The following is a 20,671-nucleotide window of genomic DNA, read 5'->3' on the forward strand; positions in this document are numbered from 1 at the left end:
TATATTTAAACATTTAATTTTTAGGTATTTATTTATTTCAAACAGGTTTAAAAATGACAACATAAAAGAAAATAAAAAACATTCTGGCAAACAAAGCAAATCGCATTCTTTGTAAAGAGTCTCAATTTGTAACTAAAGTCTTTTCGAAAAGGGTGTAGGATGAAGTGAAAAAAACGTATCTAGTCCTACCCCTTTTTTCTATAAACCTTGTCAAGTCGGTCTAGGCCGAAGCATTTAAAATAACACAGAACACACCCAATCTTCATCCTTCATAAAAGAGCCATGAGAATCATTAATAAATCTAATTATTGACAACCAACAAACCCACTATTCATCAAACTAAATACACTGAATTGTTAGGACCTGGATGACTTCAAAACTATTCAAATCATGTACAAGGTAAAAAATCAACAGTTACCAAACTGTATCCAGAAGTTCTTTTCAACAGAGGGAAACATTTTAACAAGAAGAAATCAGCAAGTCCAAGCTAATGGTGAGCAAAACAAGCCAGTGTGTCTTAAAAGAAGAATGAGGAGGGATATAAAAGGCTGCTGAGAGCACAGTGGCAGAGCTGTCAGGCGAGGACAGCAGGATCTCTGCTTTCTCTCAGAATCTCCGCTTTCCAAATAACAAAAAAGGCAAAGATGTCCAAGTCTCAATGTGCTCAGGGCCTCTGAAACTCAGAGAGTGAAAGGAGAGATTGAGGGATTGCAGATGGGAAAGCTGTGAAGCAAACAGAGAGCAGACAGGAGAAAGGAACGGTCAGATTCAGAGTGGTAGTTCAGTTTCTTACAGACCAGTGAAGAAGATATCAGAAGATTTAATGAGGTAATCTTTGCACACATAAGATTCTGTTGCATGTTCCTGTTCCTTGTTAATAATGCTGAAGTGTTCGTGGTAGTATGTGGAAGATGGAGACAGGAATTTACTTGCAACTTCAAAGGTAGAACGTTTTGTTGGACAAATGGAGTTTGGTCAGTTTTGGCAATCCAGCTTTAATGGATACGTTGACAAAGACATATTTAGCTCTGCCTAGTGAAGACGTTACTGTACAACCTGCAATCGTAGTAACTGATACTTTTAAGGCCAATGTTACTTCGCTTATGTGGCTTGTGTGGTTACAGGTTATCTTACCACGACTAGCATGTCTACTGTGAATTATGTACTTACTGTTTACATGTCAGGCCTAGATGCTATCAGAGTTCAGGCTAACGTTAGCAGCTCTGTCCAACTCTTTATGGGATTTTGGGAAGTTTGTACACCTGCAAGACCAGCCAGTGTTACCTGAGATAGCATTTCTTTTGCCAAACACATTAGCTTGATAGAGGCCCACCAAACCATCGAGCTAATGTTAGCTTATTTAGCTTGCTAACTGCAGCTGAGAAAAGTGTCTGTCAAAATGTAACAGTTAAAGCATAAAAATAAGAATCGTGCCTCTGTCCGAAATCAAGCATCTATTACCGTAAAATTTGGTGTATAAGAGGCACTTTCAATAAATTTTTTTCATCTAAAAAGTGGGCTGTGTTTTTTTACCGGTGCGACCAATATACCAGTATAAAATGCAGAGAGAGCTATGTTATTGTGTTACGGTATATTACCCAGACAATGGCACTATCCGGTTGCTAAGTGGTGACGTCACATCTCTGCATTAAACTGTTTCTGGTTCCAAGCCGCTACAACGTCTCCTTACAATATGCCGCAGTGCGATTTTCCTCGCTGTTTTAAGCACCGTAGGCTGCCAGCTGCCGCTAGCTGCAGCACCGGTCGCTAGGATTGCAAAGATGACATGGGGAAAACAGATGGTAGGCTGTAACTTGTGTGTGTTTAGAATGTGTTTTAACTAAAAATAAATTGAACTAGTGTTGAAATAGCTTAAACGTTGTTATTAATAAATAGCTATAGAAAACCTTTTTCCCTCTGGGATACCCCCATAAACACTGTGTCTTATATTCCAGTGCGACTGATATTCCAGATTTTACGGTGCTACAATTTTTGAATAACAACTCTACAACCATTATCCGTGAGTTCTTTTCCAACCCACTGTAAATTTGGCGCATTTTTAATAGTAAAAAAGCAAAATTGCCAGCTGTATGTATATATACATATATATAAAAAGGTTGTTGCTTGAATAAAAGAAAAATGTAGCGAGTGAAGTGAAGTGAAATGGAAACTGACTTTACAAAAAAAAAAAAAAAACATACTTGACCTCAGGGTCCACTGAAGATTGGGCTGCACATAGAGACGAGAAGTATTCGCAGACTAAAACATCAGAACCCTACTGAACTACGAGGAGTTTGCAGATTTCCTTCATTTAATTCATGAATCAAACATAAACATTAGTGGATTTAAACACACATTAGCAGATATTCATGACGGTTCGTTTAAAGGCCCAAACTAAAAATAAAAGTATTTATGTTTTGAGCAAAAGGACATGAATATATTACTTTACTTCTACACTGTTGCTGTATTGGAATATTTAAGGCGCTAACAGCCTACCTATGCTAGTTATACGGCCTCAATGGCTGATCGTTTCTGTGGCCACTAAATTAAACTGTTATTACAATTTGAAAAAAAAAAGATTAGATTATTCTTAGTTTCTCCTTTGCGTCAGTTACACAGCATCATGTGTTTCATCAGAGTGTTTTAAGGAGTGCACTGTGTGATAACCTTCCTCAAATGCCACAATCTGTCCATACTGTATACGCACAGTGTTTGCCAAGTGTTGTACACTGTGTACATCCCTGTGACGTGGGAGCAGTCTACGCTCTCCACCACCTGATCTTCTGACCCCTCCTGCTGATCAATACTGCCCCATCTGACCACTTCTATTCCTGGACACCATCCCTGCAGAGTCAGCCCCTTTCCCCCCTCCCCTTCTTTTCCGCTCTCCTCGCTGGGACTGGCTTGGCACAGCGCTGCCCACTGCCAAGTCTGACTCATGTAAAGAGAGGCTCTCGGTGAACGACACAACACGGCCCGTGTGACTGTGTGTGTCACATTGTTAGCTATTTCCATACGCAGCCATATGGGAACGGCTCCCTGTATAATTCAGCATAAGGCATAATTTATAAAACACACACAAATTAAGAGATGACCAGCACTTTGAAGCAGATCAGGGACATTTTTGATTTATTTAGAAGGCTCCCAGTGTAAAAAGCTGAGTGACCCAAAAATGTAATGAGAACAGTATATAAAAAGAGCCACTGTGGCCCACATCCTGATCAAATGTGGAGCGACTGCATAAAAAGATTCAGTTAATCGGACTGTGTCTCGGCCAAGACTAAAACAGCTGCTCTTTTAAAAGCACGTGAAAGTTACAGCTTCTCTTTCTCTCTCTCTCTCACACACACACACACACACACACACACACACACAAGCACACACACACAGACACACACACATACACACACACACACACACACACACACACACACACATAAAGGAATTTGAGGGTTGTTTTGTAGTTGCTTGTCCTCAAGGCTCTTGAAATCTTTTGCTGCATCATTGGTAACCTGAAACAAGAGAAGAAGAGACAAAGAACACTTTTAGGGGAATAAATATGATACACAACCTCTTTCACTGTGTCTCCTGTATTCAAAGAAAAACACAAGAACCAAACTGCAAAGCTTTAAAGCTTTTAAGTCAGAGTGAGTGATGGTCACCTGCAAATGGCCGTTCTTTAGCATTCGGCAGTTGCTCTCAGCTCAAACTGCTAAAAACAGCAGAGATGCATAAAGTCCGGCCGGTCTGTATTTATCTCAGAGTCACTCCTGGGAATCAGGCTGACTAAACACAGTCCTACCTCAGAGCACGATTTTAGAGTTATTCATGAAGCATCTCTTTTAAAGGACGGCTCCTAAGAGGGAGCATGAGATCGCTGTTTAACGGCACTCAGAGCGGCAAAGTGCTGTCCTTTTCTGACAGTAGGGGTTTAAAATAATAGACATTGGTAAAATTTTATTTGCAGAAATTAATTGATTCTGTTCTGGCAAATACGTTTAGGTAGCCTACCAAGGTTAAAAAAACTTTAAGATGATGTTTACAAATTAACAAAGGTTTGTGACAGATGAAAAGTGGGTCGCCCTCTAATCGGAAGATCGGCAGTTTGATCCTCCGTTCCTCCTGTCTTCATGTCAAAGTATCCCTGGGGAACATAATGAACTCCCTGAGGCGTGAATGTGTGTGAATGATTATTGTGACACTAATTTAGTTTATGAATGTGTGTGCGAAAAGCCTACATGTAGCGCAAAGTGCCATGAGTGGTCAAAAGACTAGAAAGTCGCTATATAAATGCAGTCCATATTACCATTTGCCATATGGTAGACTGTAAACAAGCATTAAAAAATAAAACCTGCTTCCTCATATGGGGACCATGCATTTAGTCATTTAATTTAGGCCTTTTTGCACCTTATACCCCAGGAGGAACTTCTTGGCGACCCCTGTGGACAAAGCCCTACGTCTTATCCCTTCGCTAATCTCCTGTACATGCTTAAGTAGTGTTTTCCGATGCAAAACCTAGCCAACATAAAAGTGCAAAGTCTAAATTCATATAAGACATGGCTTGGGAAGAATTGCTGTTCAGGAATGTTTTTTAAACTTCAAGTTCTGGGGGTTGAGTCAATTTAAATTCTCCTACTTCGGTGTCCAACATGAGAGGAATATTTGTTGTTTTTTAGTCTCGAAATATAACAAAATCAACATATGTATACAGTTACAATATATCCTCTTCTCTGGAATATTATGGCTCAGCTGTTTAAACACCCTCATAAAAAATAAGAGCATATAAGCTGCATTTTTCCTGTTACAATAGTGCAACACTGTTTGTTGTTTTCTGCAGCATGTTTTCTCCTCCACATCAGTTACAAGGTCACTCTCACATATTATTGAACTGATTGGCTGCAGGAGCCGAATTTGTCAACAGAGCTGTCAATCATCATTTTGACAGCATCAAATAACTAATTAAAAATAAACTTGTCAGAAAAATGAACACTTGGACGTGAATCAGCATGATAAGAACTAACTATGATGACAGAAACCATGTTTGAGAAAAATTTATTGGCATGTATTTTGATTTTATAGTTTGACTCATGTCCCACCTGTTAACATGGAGGAGGCGGGCTTTATGACCTATACTGCAGCCAGTCAGCAGGGGTCGCTGGAAATGTTTTGGCTTCACTTTTAGGGAACTGTCATGTCGTCCATCTTTTTAAACAGTCTATGATTCATACTGCTGCAATATCTGTGCAAAAAGTAATAATCTTGACGATATACATTTAAATAAATGTCTGTTGAGTCACTATCTATCATTGAATGAGGTAACACAATGGTGATTGAGCCTATGGCCCACTGATGAAAGCCTTTGCATTTGCAGTATTACAGACAATTTTTTGTGAAAAAAAAAAAGGAGGGTAGGCGGAGCTAAGCGGCCGCTGTTCTGGTCGATGCAAGCGTTGCGGGTAAACAGTAATCTACTCTGGCTGAACAAACAAAGAAAAGATTGATGACTACAGATACAACTTCAAAAATAAGTGAAAATCCAAAGAAAAAGAAACAAATTGGACGCTCAGATGAAGGCAAACAGTCTAAAAAGGAAAATGACCGCCAGTGACGAAAATCAAGTTACAACCAGAGCCAACCGTGGACGTCACACATGCAACACTGTCTGGATATCTGTGAAGTGTGCTCCCGCAATTATCATCTATCACTGTAGGTGCCGCCAAAGAGAACGAAACTGAAATGTTCGAGATTTCCACTTTAATACCTCAAAAACTCTCTCTATATATCAACAGCCATAATGATTAAATGTTCACCTCCAACTTCTGTACCAGTGTCAAACATCCAATATTGGTCATTCGAGTCAGTCAGTTAGGATTGATTTCTCTCCCTCTGAGAAGCTTGATAAATTCTGGCTCAGATCAGTTTCTGGGAAAGCATCCAGATCGGATGCCTAGAAGCTGCATTTTACACCAAGGGCACACATCAACACAGTACTGAACACATTATACCATCATGCTACAGCTACTTCTGTGCTGTAACAGCAAAAACTGGAGCCTAACAGCAAGGCCCATTAGAAGCCTCCATCATTACTTTCCCCACAAACTACGGAGACCTCAGCCTGCCTCCCCAGTCCAGTTAGTCTGGGCCCTACAGCAGCACAACACAAAGCAATTTGCTGTGAATAGCCGCCCAGGACATTTTCAGTGCATTACCTCAGCAATCAGCGTCAGCAAGCAAGCTGGAGGAGAGCGACACAGCAGCAGAGAGCAAATAGAGTCAGCCATTGCATGAGAAACACGGAAATGGAAGAAAGAGAGAGGCAGATGGAGAATGAGATGGAGAGCTGTTATCATGTTACAGACAGCCACAGCGCTGGTCAAGGTGCTGAATGGGCAATAAAAGGACAGCATAATAAAGAGCGGACATTACATAAGGCTGACTCAGGGTCAGTGTTGGAGGAGAGGAGATGAGGCTCATGCTGTGTCCACAACAGCTGGGGGGCTCTCAGTGGATCTGATGTTAATATACTGCAGGACATATTAGTTATTAGATATGGACACATTGAGTCATGGCCTGTGATTAAGGAGAGGTATTATTAGTCCTGTTGGTGGGATTTATGTGCATGTGTGTGTGTACATGCGTTTGATGACTCAAGTTGCCTCATTTCTTTCTGCAAACTCATCTCTGCAGGTGAATATCCATAAAACACACACAGCACCGCTGAGTCAGTCCTGACAGAACAGCACGACAGCATGAAGCTAAGCTGCTTTCTCCTCTTTTGTTGCAAAAAGTAGCTTTGTGTTATGTTATTATAACTACTGTTTTGTCTTGCCTTGTATTACCACACAGCTTAGGATGCAGAAAATGGTACTAAGGATATCAAGAAAAGTGATAATTCTGGTTTTCCAAAATTTGTTTGTAAATATAACTTTGTAATCACTGTAATAGATCTCTGGATGTGCTGACAGGAGGTAAGATTTGCAAGAAACATGTGAAGGGACACATTTTAACAGGTTTTAATCAAATCCCAGCTAACCAAACTTTTGTGAAGGAGAAAACAAGGACAACTGTTAAAATAAACTCCTATTGAAACTGTTGCAAACGTCCATTAGAGTTTACAGACAAACTATTTCAACTCTGACATACTGTTAATAACATGTCAGGTGCTTTTCCTTTCAATTTTACTTTCACAGAAAGTTGTTTAAATAATCTAGGTCAACTGTTGGCTTATTTGCAAGTTATCTGAACCACAGACTGTGAACAAAAAGTGGACGTAGCCTCTTGTTTCAAAAGTGAAGCTAATGCAGAAGTGGTTTTAAACTGTGTTATTTCTGATGGGCAGCAGGGGGAGCTTCCATCAGTTTCACACAGAAATTTGATCTCATGGTAGCAGAAAATTAACTTATACTTCAAAGTTGGTTTAAAACTTCAGAAAACTTTTTTAGGCCTCACTCACTAGTTTCAAGTCTTCTTGAATACAGCAGATTTTTTGCGGGCTGATGAACTCAGCAGGTAATTGTCCGTTCACAGCAAAGCTAGTGGGTGTGTTGATGATGCCTTTCACATTGAGCAGAGTGTCTGAGCTTTGTAGTCTTTTCTGCATGCCTCAGTTGCCTGTATATTGTTTTTCACTATTACGTCCTTGTACGTATTGTAGTGATATTTACCCAGAAAAAATCATCATTAAGGAAGACTCTTCCTCCTCCTGAACACTCAACCCAGGCGCCCCCCCTTACTGAAACTGAACAGAGTATTTACGGTAGTAAGGATGCATCTAACACAGACAATCAGCCCTATGTAGCCTTGGACATGTGTGAAAGGGAAAGTTCAGAAAATGTCTGATGCCTGGAAATTGTTTATGTGTGAAAGGAGCCAAAGACAGATAAAGCAGGGTACGCTGTCAATCAGGATAGAGACATAACAAGACGGATGTTTTCGGAGCTGGATTGCAAGATTTTTCCAGTCAGCATCAACCAGTTCATCCTGCAGCGAAGCCTCTTACAGTCCAAGGCCAAAGCTCTCCTGGCTTTCTATCATGCACCATCCTTTGTTTGTGTTCATGTATGAGGAAGATGAATAAAGAATACCAATGATCAAGAGTCTTGTCCAATTTGATAGAATACATAACACATTGATAGAAGTTTGAAAAATATTTTTAAAGGTTGACCTTGTTAAAGGCACGATGAGGGCAGTATCATGGAACCTGGGACACCACACAGCTCAACCAGTACCTGCTCGTGGTGGTTGGACAGCCCAAATTGGCACCGGATTGGTGAGCCGTGTCTGACTTATACACTTCAGGTTCAGCTAATTCAATCCTCGTCTTAAAATCATTCATCCTTAGCTCAATGGACTGGATATCTGCAAGTCAGATACTGGGCAGGTCCACACCTTTAGCAGCATATTTCAAACATAGTTCAGCTTCCCCATTGCTTAGATCAACTAATTCCTTGTTTGTTGCCCCAATTAACTTTGTTGTAGTGTCACTGCTCAGACTTTCATTAGTACAGGGTTATCATTTCCAATAGATAACATGGTGTAGAATAATAGAGATAAATGTACAGATGTTTTGTGAACTGCATTTTTTTGTTTGTTTGTTTGTTTGTGTGTTTTACCTAAAAATACAATCTCAAAGATCTCAATTTCGTTCTCTTTGGCAGCACCTATGGCTATAAATGGTAATTGCAGGAGCACAATTGGTGTGACGTCCACGGTTGGCTCTGGATGTAACTCTTGATTTTCCTAGCTGTCGGTTGCTTTCCTTTTTAGACTGTTTGCCTTCATCTGAGTGTTGAATTTGTTTCATTTTCTTTGGATTTTTACTTATTTTTGAAGTTGTATCTGTAGTCATCGATCTTTTCTTTGTTTGTTCAACCATAGGAGATTACTGTTTACTCGCAACACTTGCTGAGACCCGAAAAGCAGCAGCTTTCCCTCTCTGACAGACCAACCACTGCTGGGTGATGGAAAACGCTTCACTAACTGGGCGCCGCTTGTGATTTTTTCCGTGAAAGTCGCCACAGACACCCAGTCCATAATAATACTTTTATACTGCAAATGCAAGGCTTTCATCAGCGGGCCATAGGCTCAATCACCATTGTGTTACCTCATTCGGCGATAGATGGTGACTTAACAGACATTTATTTACATGAAAATCTTTGAGGTAAAAAAGATGGAAAGATGTAGAGACCTGCTTTGTTGCTTATCATTGCTTTTAAACGAGCAGCTCGGACGTGTGTGGCCTCATTCTTTACACATATGATACAGTGACACATTTTGACATTGCACATGTTGCCATTAAAAGGTCACTGTTGATAGAAGAGTTTTGTAACCAACTTCCTTATTTTATGTGTACAGTGGGCCTTTGATGGCCTATGACTCAATTTGAGTTGGGGAGTGTTACTCTAATAGGCTATTATGCATCTTTTCTAATTAGATATAAGACATGATGATACATGAGGGGGCTATTACAGGACCACAACACTAATTATAACCAGGGAACAATTTAATTTATATAAAAATATTCTGGGATTACATAATTACAAAGACAAATGCATGAATGTTGGGCTGCAGCCAATAGAATGTTAATGATTTGTGGCGTCTGGCTGGCCAGGTTCAGATTCAGTAACCTTGTGGTGTTTTTTTGCCTCAGTCGTTTTAGCTCCTGCATCAGACACACCATGAGCTGAGTGTCAAGTGATATTGTGCCATTCCAAAAAAAGGTAAGACTAGTTCTTTGAAGGGTGAGGGAAGTGGAAATCTACTGTGTCCAAAAGTATTGATGCTGGAGCTACAGGTAACCTGAAACAGAAAACAAACTCAGAGTAAACAAGAAGTAGGAATAAACCAAGCTGCTGGGCCAGACTGTCCGAGCAGAACAGTTTAAAGCAAAGCCCTACATTTTATTTTCTTCAACATGCAGCTTTGATTTGATTTAAATAAATGATGTATCTAACATAGCAACTCATCCGATTGGCTACTGGCTTGGCTGGGCTTTATTTACTGGGCCTGTGACTTAGGGTGATCTTATTTTTTAGATGAGATGTTTAAAAAGTTGACATACTGTATGTATGTTACAATGTTACAATTACGTACATCTGAGAGTTGATACAACACAAGCAAAGATCAAGACAGGAGGGAACAAAGTCAGTGCCAACATACAGCTTCAAGTGGGATCGGACACAGGTGCCAACAGGCAGTGTATAGGGCGTTTACTTTTCCTTTTTAAAAAAAATCATCATCAGCAACATCAATAGCATCAATATCATTAAGTACAGAGGTGTTCATGAAAGAGCTGGGTCTTTAGCTTCTTTTTAAAGGTAGAAAGGGACTCTGCGGACCGAATGGAATTCAGCAGCTCGTTCCACCACCAGGGGATTACTGAGGAGAAGAGTCTAGTTAGCGAGTTAGAGCCCTGTTGTGGTGGGAGTACCAGGCGCCTTTCATTGCAGGTACAATAATCATTTATTTATTTCCATCATAAAGCACTGACTTAAGTAAAAAAAGTACAAAAGAGTCCCAACTGGAAGTTCCTTATCACAATTAGTGACTTTCACCTTGATAAATATGACTTGTTACAATATATGGGGTTCCACAGGGATCATTTCTTAGACAACTTCTGTTCAGCTTTTAGTACTGCTGAATAAATCAGTAGGCACATCCTTCCCATCAAGACTTTTTCTATTTTGGAGTGTAAACCATCTGGCCGGCCCGGCTTGCTGCTTCAAGGAAATTGCCACATCTTACGCTCTGGGTCCAACAATCTGCTGTCTACTCTGCCTCACAATCAACTGAAGCCTTACAAGCTGAAAGATTATTACAAACTCACTTCAGTGTTGTGTGCTAGTATTGATCGAATGGCATGTTTTCCATAGTTCTGAACACTCACTGCTGAAATCATTCATCATAACAAACCTTAATCACAACACAACTTGATATGGCCACACCAGATGTGTTAATGAACCAGTTTCAGGCATTAAACTCAGGAGTTGTTAGCCTGTGGATGCTATAACCGACAGCTGACGGATTTGCTGTTATAGTGTAGCATGGCTAGCTCTAGCTTTTTTCGGTGCCCTATACAAGATGATGCTTGATGCTTTTTCATCTGCACTTGATTAACATTAAAAATCAACCTACCACAATATGTTTCATAGTTCATTCTGTGTCGTGCCTGCCCTGTTCACTTCTCATTAGCTGCTGCTGTCTCATTCTCTTTGATCTCTTCATCACCTGCTGCTGACTGTCTTTCAGTCTGTATCACATAAAAGTATGCTATGGGTTCAAATAAGCGTGGCCCACCAGCTTTACAACAGAACATACCAGCATGAAGAGAAATGTATTTTTATATTATAGATCAAGAATCTATTTCAATATAAAGTCATTTCTGAGGTTAACTCTTGGAAAATTCCAAGACCCAAGTGTGTTTTTTTTCAGTGTACCTGAACATTCTGCGATTTCTTCTCTACTAGAGGTTGAGGGAGGAGTTGACAATCTGAAAAAGGCTTACATTACATTATATTTAACACATGGCATAATCCGGGCTACACTCAAACTTTCAGGGCTTAAGCAAGCACCCACTAAAATGTGGTGTGCTGGGTGACTGCTTATATGGCTTATGCCTTTAGCCAGCCCTGACTGATAAACTACCTATGTCTCACATTTGCCCCAAGAAAGTAATATAATGACTTCAATTGTTTCTGAGCATCCTTTCACTGTGTGAGGAGCTTCTACCTATATAGTTTTTAAGTACAGTATGTATTTCATTTTTTTATGTTAAAGTTGTGTTATCTGCAGTAAAGCAAATGTTTTATTTATTCTTCTCATGAAGTCCTGTAAGAATTGTTCCTAAATATGGATTTTCTATGTCTCTGGTGCTTGTGTTTTCTCCTTCATTAACGTGTTATTAATGTTACCCTCTTGTGCACTTTGAACAGCTTGTGCATGCTGTCTAAAGAAACTTTACTTGTCTTGATTTCATATGAAAGGGTTCTGTTAAACCTGTCCAAGAGAGTTTCAAATACTTGGAGGATTAGAGCTACCTTTCATCAAGCACACTCGGAGGCAGACAACGAGATAAAAGGGTTGACCTTTGACCTTTGCTAGCCAGTAGCACCATCATCTCTGCTAACCTGTCTGACCTGAGTGTCTGCGCTGCACAGCCAAAGCCAGCTCTGCTTTTATTTCCCTGCCACGGTCAACTGTCTGTCAGACATGTAACATGGATATCAAAAGAGTGAGAGCAGCTCAGAGGGAGGCAGTAAGGACCTGTGTATCTTATATGTATATATATATATATATATATATATTACATACACAGGGCGGAAGAAGGTAAACGTTTTTGTGAAACACTTTAACATGCATTTCCATTTTGTTTATTTTGTTCTACAATACTTTAATAAAAAATATCTTTAATCAGAGCTAGCTTGAGGGATGCCCTCCGGGGAACTGTCCACTACTTTGGTCTGACTGAATCGGTGTATCTGAGGCAAAAAGAAACATTTCTTCAGTAATTCTGATGCAACATGCTTTAACTCTTACTTGAGTTGATTTTGAGTGAAAATCATGAAATTTACTCTGTTACATTCAGGGGATTCGTCTCGCTACATTTATTATTTTATTTTATAAGGCTTTCACAAACATTTGTTTTGTGGGGAGGAGGTCTGCTAGAGCTCTGTGATCCTACCACAGCAACGCCCCCTCATGTTCACAGCTTAATAATGGTGGAAGCTACAGCAGGAGATGAAGAGGACATAGCATCTTTGGCCTCATCTTTTCTTTTCCATTGACACATCTTTCAAATAGAAATAGCATATATAATAATACAAACATAATGATGTAATTATATTAACAGAGCAGAGTGCAGATTGCAGAGAGCTCCGGATATGAATGGCGGTCTGAGATCGGTACATCTGAAGGCTGTGCTTACATCAAACTGATGGGGAGCAGTAACTGTGTCTGTATTGTTAATACTAATACAATTTAATACTTTATACATGTAGTATATATTGCTTCAAAACTAATACTACCACTGCTTACTTACATAATGTGTCAGTTAGATAACGGTTTGCAAATTTGAGATAACATTAAGAATAAAAAAGGCTGGTCTAAAAGTCTGTGTCAAAAAAATTAAATATTCAAAGTGAGGAACTGAACACACCAAATAATACTTTAGTTTATATCTGCAACACTAACAACACTCCAATCAATGCACTTATCTATGGTGGATACCTATGGATAGCATAGCATTCCATTACACATGCTAAACATCATGTTAAGATTGGCAATATGCTATCTTAGCTTGCTGATTAAAGCATTTATAGTTCTGCATCTTATCTTTTCTGTGTTATAGCATTTAATACATGGTACCTGGTTAATTTAAATTTTCAAAGCAAAATTTTAAATCTCATTTAGCTGTAATAATCAGATTGTGTATTAGTATCTGTGCTCTGTATAAGATTTCATAAGACGGGTGACTAGAACTGGTCTCAGTGGCTTACCTACATCACATTTTACCTGTAAACATTTATGCAAATCCTGTTGCAGCATTAAACACTCGGAAAGAAGGCAATAAGAAGAATTTGGCCTCTGCACATCTGTCCTTGCACCACCTGAATGCAAAAATTCTTATCATAGCAATGGTTCTAAATCCTTCTGCAGAAATCTGTATGCTAATTTAGGGAATTATTGAACTGAATGCAGTCTTCATATATGTAGATGCTCGTACCCTGAGCCTCATTAAGAACTAATGAGGCTGACCTGCAGAATCATTTCCATGATATGTGCAGATCAGCTTTCATTTAGATTAGCATACAAGTCATCTTGCCTCTCACTGACTACTGTTGCTGATCAGAGTTGCAGTATGGTTTTGTGTTTGGTCATTTCTAATAGGTCTTGGTCTGGCTTTGTTGTAAATATTGAATGTGAGCCAAAAAAACTAAGAAAAACAAGGTGAGAAGCACAAAGAAACACTGTACAACATGCCCAGGCTTCAGGGACAGCTGGCCTCTGTTTTTATGATGTGCAAAAACAATTTTAGATATGATGACACACCCATGGCCACACACACACACACACACACACACACGTGCGCGCGCGCACGCACACACACACACACACACACACACACACACACACACACACACACACACACACACACGCAGGTACTTTTGCAAACGCATGCATACAAAAACATTCGCACACAAAACCTCCTGAAGTCAGCACATTTCTTGACAGTAAGCAAGGCTGTGAGCTGCTTAGCCATGCCAGTCATGCTTCAGGCATTACCAGTGCACATAACATGAACCCACACACACACACTCACGCTCACTGGGCTGTAAACATTAGCAATATTTCCCCATTTCCTCTGCAGGGCAGACAGGAGAGCAGTAGATCTTCAGGGGGGCTGAGCCCTTCACTGGTAATAATCTCCTTTACACTTCACACTGCCAGGGAGATGAATCATGGTGGATGGTGTCACTACAAGGGAGAGAGGGAAGGGGCCCTGATGTGCCAAGTGAAGGCAGGCCTTTATGGTCCCCTGAGTGTGTATGTGAGTGTGTGTGTTTGGCTTTAGGGGTGCAGAGAGAGGCCAAGGTTCTTGTTCAGATATTGTCAGCAGAACAGCGGTGCAGAGGTGTTTGCACTCATGCAGATGAGGTTGCCCTGATTCACAGAGTTTTCTGTGCAATTGCAATGTGAGGAGAAAATCAAACAACATTCAGCTTCAGCTCCATAAAGGACATTAGGCAGGGTACACATCGTGAGCTTTCTTTGTAGTAACACAGTGAGACACTCGCATTGCATGGATGTCGGTAAAATACAGTAGATGTTGCATAAACAGTATTTTTCTGTCAGCACAATAACCTTTATATTACTTTGTTTGTTGGTATCATGTATTTGCTGTATCAAATCTGGGGAAGGCAACTTTGGAGAAGCCAGCAAAAGTAAGCCACATTTTGGAACCATTCGATCCAAAACAATGCTGAAGCCACTCCCCCACACACTCTCATTGCCTCTCTTACACTGCAGGAAGCATCCATTAGAGAGTGTTTGGGAGAGGAACACAGCGCATCACTGCTAACTGTATCAAACTACATTTCTCTGCTATTCTTATGGGACCTGCTAGCTTGTGAAAGAATCCAATCACGTGCACTGGCAGAGTGTAGATGAAAGACTAGATGAAAATATTTTCAAGCTCCCCCTGCCCCTCACCATACTCATCGACACATAAAACATACACTAACGCGCTATCAGACACTTGCTGCTCCTCAATATCTTTTGACATGTCATAAAAGCACCTCGTTAATTCCCCAGTTGTAGTGTGCAGCTTTTTACATTACGCAGCTCTGTGAGCTACTTTATAAGAGGTGAGTTGATCATTCGATGGCACAGATGGAACTTTAGTAGCCACTCTGATTAGCATGGCAGTTGAGTATAGGGCTGAGGCAACCATTGCAATTGTGTGCATGTGCAATAGTCACATCGCAGGACGTGCGATAGTGAAGCAAATTAAGTGAGAAATGTAAATTTTATTGCTGCATGGTTCAAAAGGAAAACTCGCCATTTCCTGGATTTTCATGACTTATTGACAGTAAGTCAGTCTGATATCACATTAGTGCAACTCTTCACCAGAGCACACAGAGACCTGACCACTGTGCAGCAGCCTGTGTGACACCTGCCTTCTAAACTGTAAACAATCACCCAACACTGCTGCTACTGTCACACGCAAGTCCCAGCTGCATGATCAAGGCTTTCAGTTATGCCAGGCTTTTCAGTGAGTGTATTCCCGCTTCAGCGACATGTGTCCCGGTGCTGGTTAACACTGTGGCAACTTAAAATGGAACGTTCACAGGGCGGACGTGCCGCGGAGTGTTTATGCCGTTGTGTGTTTATGCTGTATGTTTATGTTTATGTGTTTATATTTTTGCCGATATATGTTATGCCATGGGCATAACATGAATCAAACTAATCAGAGTCGGCTCTCATTCCCTTTGAGAGCCAGGTGCGCCTGCAGGCAGGCATGTTGCTATTTACATGGTGGATTTCAGTAATTTTTCTTATATAAACCGGTTGCAGGCTGGCATATTTAACTTCTTTCTTTCCACTGTGACCCTGCACATGCAGAACACCCACAGGTCACTGTACGATATACTGTATGTCGAAGCACGGATTGATGTTAAAGCCACTGAAGCAATCCCACTGCCCAACAGGAATGAAAATGAAGAGAGATGCTGCGTACCTTTACGAACGATGCACAGCAGCTTAACATATAAACAATAATTAAAATCTCCAGACACGCCGTCAGGATCGGACAGGATCTTATGTTTATTAAGGTTCTGTGTGCTTAACATCAAAGAAAGGTCGGCTTTAAATGTATATTTACTTATTGTTGCTGCTGGATCACATGGCTGTATTCTCGAGTGCATGTGTAATGGACGCTGGACAGTGTGTTTATATCTGTGGGCAACTGTCGTTCCACAGGTAGTGTGTCTATTAGAGAGAGCATGTGTGTCAGTATGAGCGTGCATGATGGAGAGCTTGGTGTTGCTGCAGTTTTTGGCCCGTGCATGGCTCGAGCAGGAATCTCCCTGAGGTGAAGCAGGCGTGTGTGGAGGCAGCGGTGATCTTGTCCCTGTCTTCTGGCACTTCTCATCAGATTGGCACCAAACCAGGCGTGAAAGTGATAACGGTGTTGGGTGGAAAATAGCAATGACACTTGCTCTGCGCAGTGCGCACCTTGGCGCTTTGTGCCGGGTGTATGATGAGACCCTAGGGGCCCGATCAGACAGAGCGCGTTTCAGCAGCTGGGGGCGGCTTTTTTGTCATTGTTTTCAATGAGAGGGATGCTTTTTGCATGCTGCTTTTGCGTTGGAGAGCGCCTCGCATTTTTCTACTCTGTGCGCCTCGTGTTTTAGAGGAAACACTCTGAGCGCCTCGAGTTGAAAAAAAAAACCTCAAAGCAGAAAAGTGCTCGACATCATTGCCGTTTTTTCTGATTGTCCAATCAGATGAAAGGAGAGGCGGGCCTTCTGTCAGTGTACAATATAACGGTTAGGCTAATAACAGCTAATGATTCGGTGGTTGCCTTAACAACAGTAGAAAAAAAAGCCAGCCCCAGCTGTTAAAACACGCTCTGTCTGATCGGGTGTTTACTTCCACAAAAAAGGCAGTGCGGTGCGCCTCGCGTTTTACAGCCTGCAAAACGCGATCTGTCTGAACGGGTCCTAAGAGTTGCTTACAGAGCCAGACGACCTGTTTAGAATCTTTGTGCTTATTTTAAAAAGACAGACATGAGCGTGTTATCAATCTTCTTATCCAACTCTCAAAATGCAAAATGTGGGGATTTCCAAAAGAGGTCAAACTGTCCCTTTAAAGAAGTAATAAAAAGCCCCACATAAAGATGCATGTGTTCATGTTCCTTATATGAAATATTTATAGGACCTATTCATATTCCGGTCAAGATCATTATTTTCATTAATTCCCTGGCTGCATTTCACATGAACAGAATGCTTGTTTTCATCTATATGGGTCATTCATCATTTAAAGGGTGCCAACCAAACAATGGCTCAGCTGCACATCCGAATATTAAGTGACCTCTCTCTTGGATGCACACAAAAGGTCAAAGTGCAACCAGGCTCTTTTCTACCTGGGCTGTAATCTAAATGCATATGTGCTCCAAACATGTTTATGTGCAGAATCATCTTTCTCACTGTTTGCTTGTTTGAATAGGTGGATTCCTATTAACCTTTCAAATGGGCACATGTGGGGTTTGCGTGAGCATTGGCGTGCAGGTCTTTTCATTTTACAAAAACCTACAAACCTTTCAATTACATCGAAGTTAATCAAACTTCAAAAGGAAAGTGCAGTGGCATCTAGCTGTGAGGATTCAGTTCGCACAAAACTGACTCCCCTTACCCTACCTTTTTAAGCCTGAAGAAGAACCTACAGTGGCCGTGAAACTCACAAATAATTTTGGCCAGTTTAAAGCCAGGGGCACATTCAGTCTGAAAATAATGTGCACCTTTCTGCTCAGGTTTTTCCGATTTCCCCTAAACAGTGTGAAAGAGAGTGCACTGGGCTTTGAGCACATTTCATTCAGTTTCTGTGTATATGAACCCTGCTGTATTAAAAGGGGTCGTATGTTTGCATAACACAGCATACATAGAAGGTGTTCAACTCCCCAACATTTCATTTTCAAAAAATGTTTTACTTTGTCTTTTGTTGGTTTAACATGCTCCCTTTTTCTGTTGACTTCTGGGCATCCGTAGAAACATGGTGATGCAACATAGTGGGGCCTGCTTCATCTGTAGATATAAAGAGCCTTAGGTAAGGTAACAAAAACATGATCATTACTGAAAACAAACCTCTCAATAATATATATTACATTTTCCCCAACATCTCTTTCTGCATATAGATCCTCTGATTCTAATTACTGGATCTTTGACAAACCACATAAGTGGAGTTAACCTCATTATAACATAGAGTTACTTCTGAGAGCATTCTGATGAAACAGAATCTCATTAAAATACATACAGCTGGTTTGGTCACATATTCTCTACCTTTTTATCCCTTTTTGATAATTTTTGACAACAGCATTATTATATCAGTCTTACTTTCCCCATAATTACATTAAATATAATAATGTTAGCTAAGTCATGTATGCATAAAGAGGCAGAATATGCACAACTCTTGATTGGACACACCTCTGTGCATGCAGATTAAAGCGACAGGACTACTGAGACGTCAGCCATGATGAAATGGAATTTGTGAGTGTTTCAGATGCCGTAGCTCTGTCTCAACCTAAACTGTGCAACGTAAGCAGTGACCCGCATGCTGAGGACATGGCAGTGTGACAGAGGCACCTGCCATCGAGCCAGAACCCAGGACCTGCTCACAGACCAATTTACAGAGTAGTGAAAAAAACAGGAACACCCAAATTTATGGACAACATCTGCGGTTTGGTGACAGGCCGCAAGTCAAGATCAGAGTGGGAGTTTTTAGGAACCTTTGCCTTCATGATTCAAAGTGACATCCACAGAGTACTTCATAGGAGTGACACTTCTGCCTGATATTTATGACAAACACTTATCGTAGCTTGTAGTTGTAGTCATAGCACATTTACTGAAGTAATGAAGTACAAATACAAATGTGCTTTACATGTGTAGATATCTAAAATATTACATTATATATACAGATTTCTACTCCACAGCACAGCTACTAACTTGGCAGATTTAGGTTTCACATCAAGACATGATCTGCTTTTATATTATTCAAATGATTTTCAAATAGTTAAATTCAATATTAAAAATGCTGCTTATACAGTCATTTGCCAGTTTATATGGTAAACCATGCAGACCGAGGCCCATAAAGGTTCAAACGAAGATTTCCTGTTGAAACTGTTTTATGGAGATGTTCATTAAACTGTATGCTGATTGTGGAGGCTGCAGTTTGTGATACTTTTAATCATATTGCGCAATGTGAGCTTTTTCTTATGTTTAGTCTGCCTTCGTAAATCTACTGTAAATGGGCTCAACTAATTGTTAAAGATAGACAGTATGCTACATATGCATGATAAATCAATCCATTAATATAATGAAAAACAATGTAACTCTCTAGAAGGGGATATTCTGTCTAATTGTGTTCATTTGTAGACAAAAGTTTGACTTAACAGCTGATATCTTATTCTTTACTGACCTTCTGCAGCCTAACCTGTCACTTTGCTGCAGTGATGCACAGATGAACTCCAGGTACACTGTGATGAAATAGTTGGTGCTGAGACACTGGATATGTTCAGAGGTAAACACACTGGAAACTTTCAACAAGAGGGTGCAGTGAAATGCTGCTTTACAGCAACGAGAAAGAGAAATGTTGGATTTTTTTTTTTTAACCTGTATTGAACTCAACTACATTGTTGAACTGCAGATTCAAGCAGAATGCCTTAAAGCTGAATTCTGTCTATTGACCAACAGGGGGCGACTCCACTAGTTGCAAATATAAGTAAGATTGTACAAGTCTAGCAGAAAATCAAACAACCAAACCAATTTAAGGATGCTTTCACACCTAAAGTCCGTTTGGGCCACGTGTGACCAAGGGCATTGAAGGAGTGGTAGACGCCAGTATGTCCTTTTAAGGAAGTCCAGGGGCGCAGGACTCCAGGGTGGTTCGTAAGGTGGGATGAGTGGCTCCACTGAAGAACCTGTGATTGTACCACAGTTGGAACATACTGACAGCCTGGGGGCCCCCCAACTGGGTCTGGCTCTTGCTTCTGAGCCCCCTTGACCACTGTCTCAATCTCCTAGGTGAGTGGTGCAAGGATGCGGGTGAGAGGTACAATGGGCTCAAGAGAAACATCCCAGTCTGAATGGTCGAGTCGGCGAGAGAGAGCATCTGGTTTCTGATTCTTAGAACCTGGACCGTATGATAGGTTGAAATCAAACCTGTTGAAAAATAGGGCCCACCGAGCTCGAGGTACCTTTACACGCCAAAATAGGGCCAGCGATTGAGCTGAAGCCCCTAATGAAGCATCGATAGAAATTTGCGAAAAACCCAGAAATCTCTGAACCTCTTTAACAGAGCTGGGTTGGGCCACTCTAGTACTGCCTTGATCTTGCTGGGGTCGACTCTCAAGCTGCCTCGTGACACAATGTGCCCCAGAAACTTGATTGTGGAGGCATGG

At 40.7% G+C, this 20,671-nt stretch overlaps 1 protein-coding gene across 2 annotated transcripts in view; it reads right to left on the reverse strand.

The window, feature by feature from the left end:
* Window positions 1-3,427: 3,427 nt before the first annotated feature.
* LOC138604980 (endonuclease V-like) overlaps window positions 3,428-20,671 on the reverse strand; it is a 98,793-nt gene continuing 81,549 nt past the window's right edge. For both annotated transcript variants that reach the window (XM_069677033.1, XM_069677032.1), the window contains exon 9: window positions 3,428-3,512. The gene's annotated coding sequence lies outside the window, so the exon portion shown is untranslated. The remainder of the gene's footprint in view (window positions 3,513-20,671) is intronic.

Source organism: Semicossyphus pulcher, unplaced genomic scaffold (genome assembly GCF_022749685.1).
Source record: "Semicossyphus pulcher isolate SPU_LCO1_2020_fin unplaced genomic scaffold, fSemPul1.0.p SCAF_27, whole genome shotgun sequence".
In the NCBI taxonomy this organism is placed as follows: domain Eukaryota; kingdom Metazoa; phylum Chordata; class Actinopteri; order Labriformes; family Labridae; genus Semicossyphus; species Semicossyphus pulcher.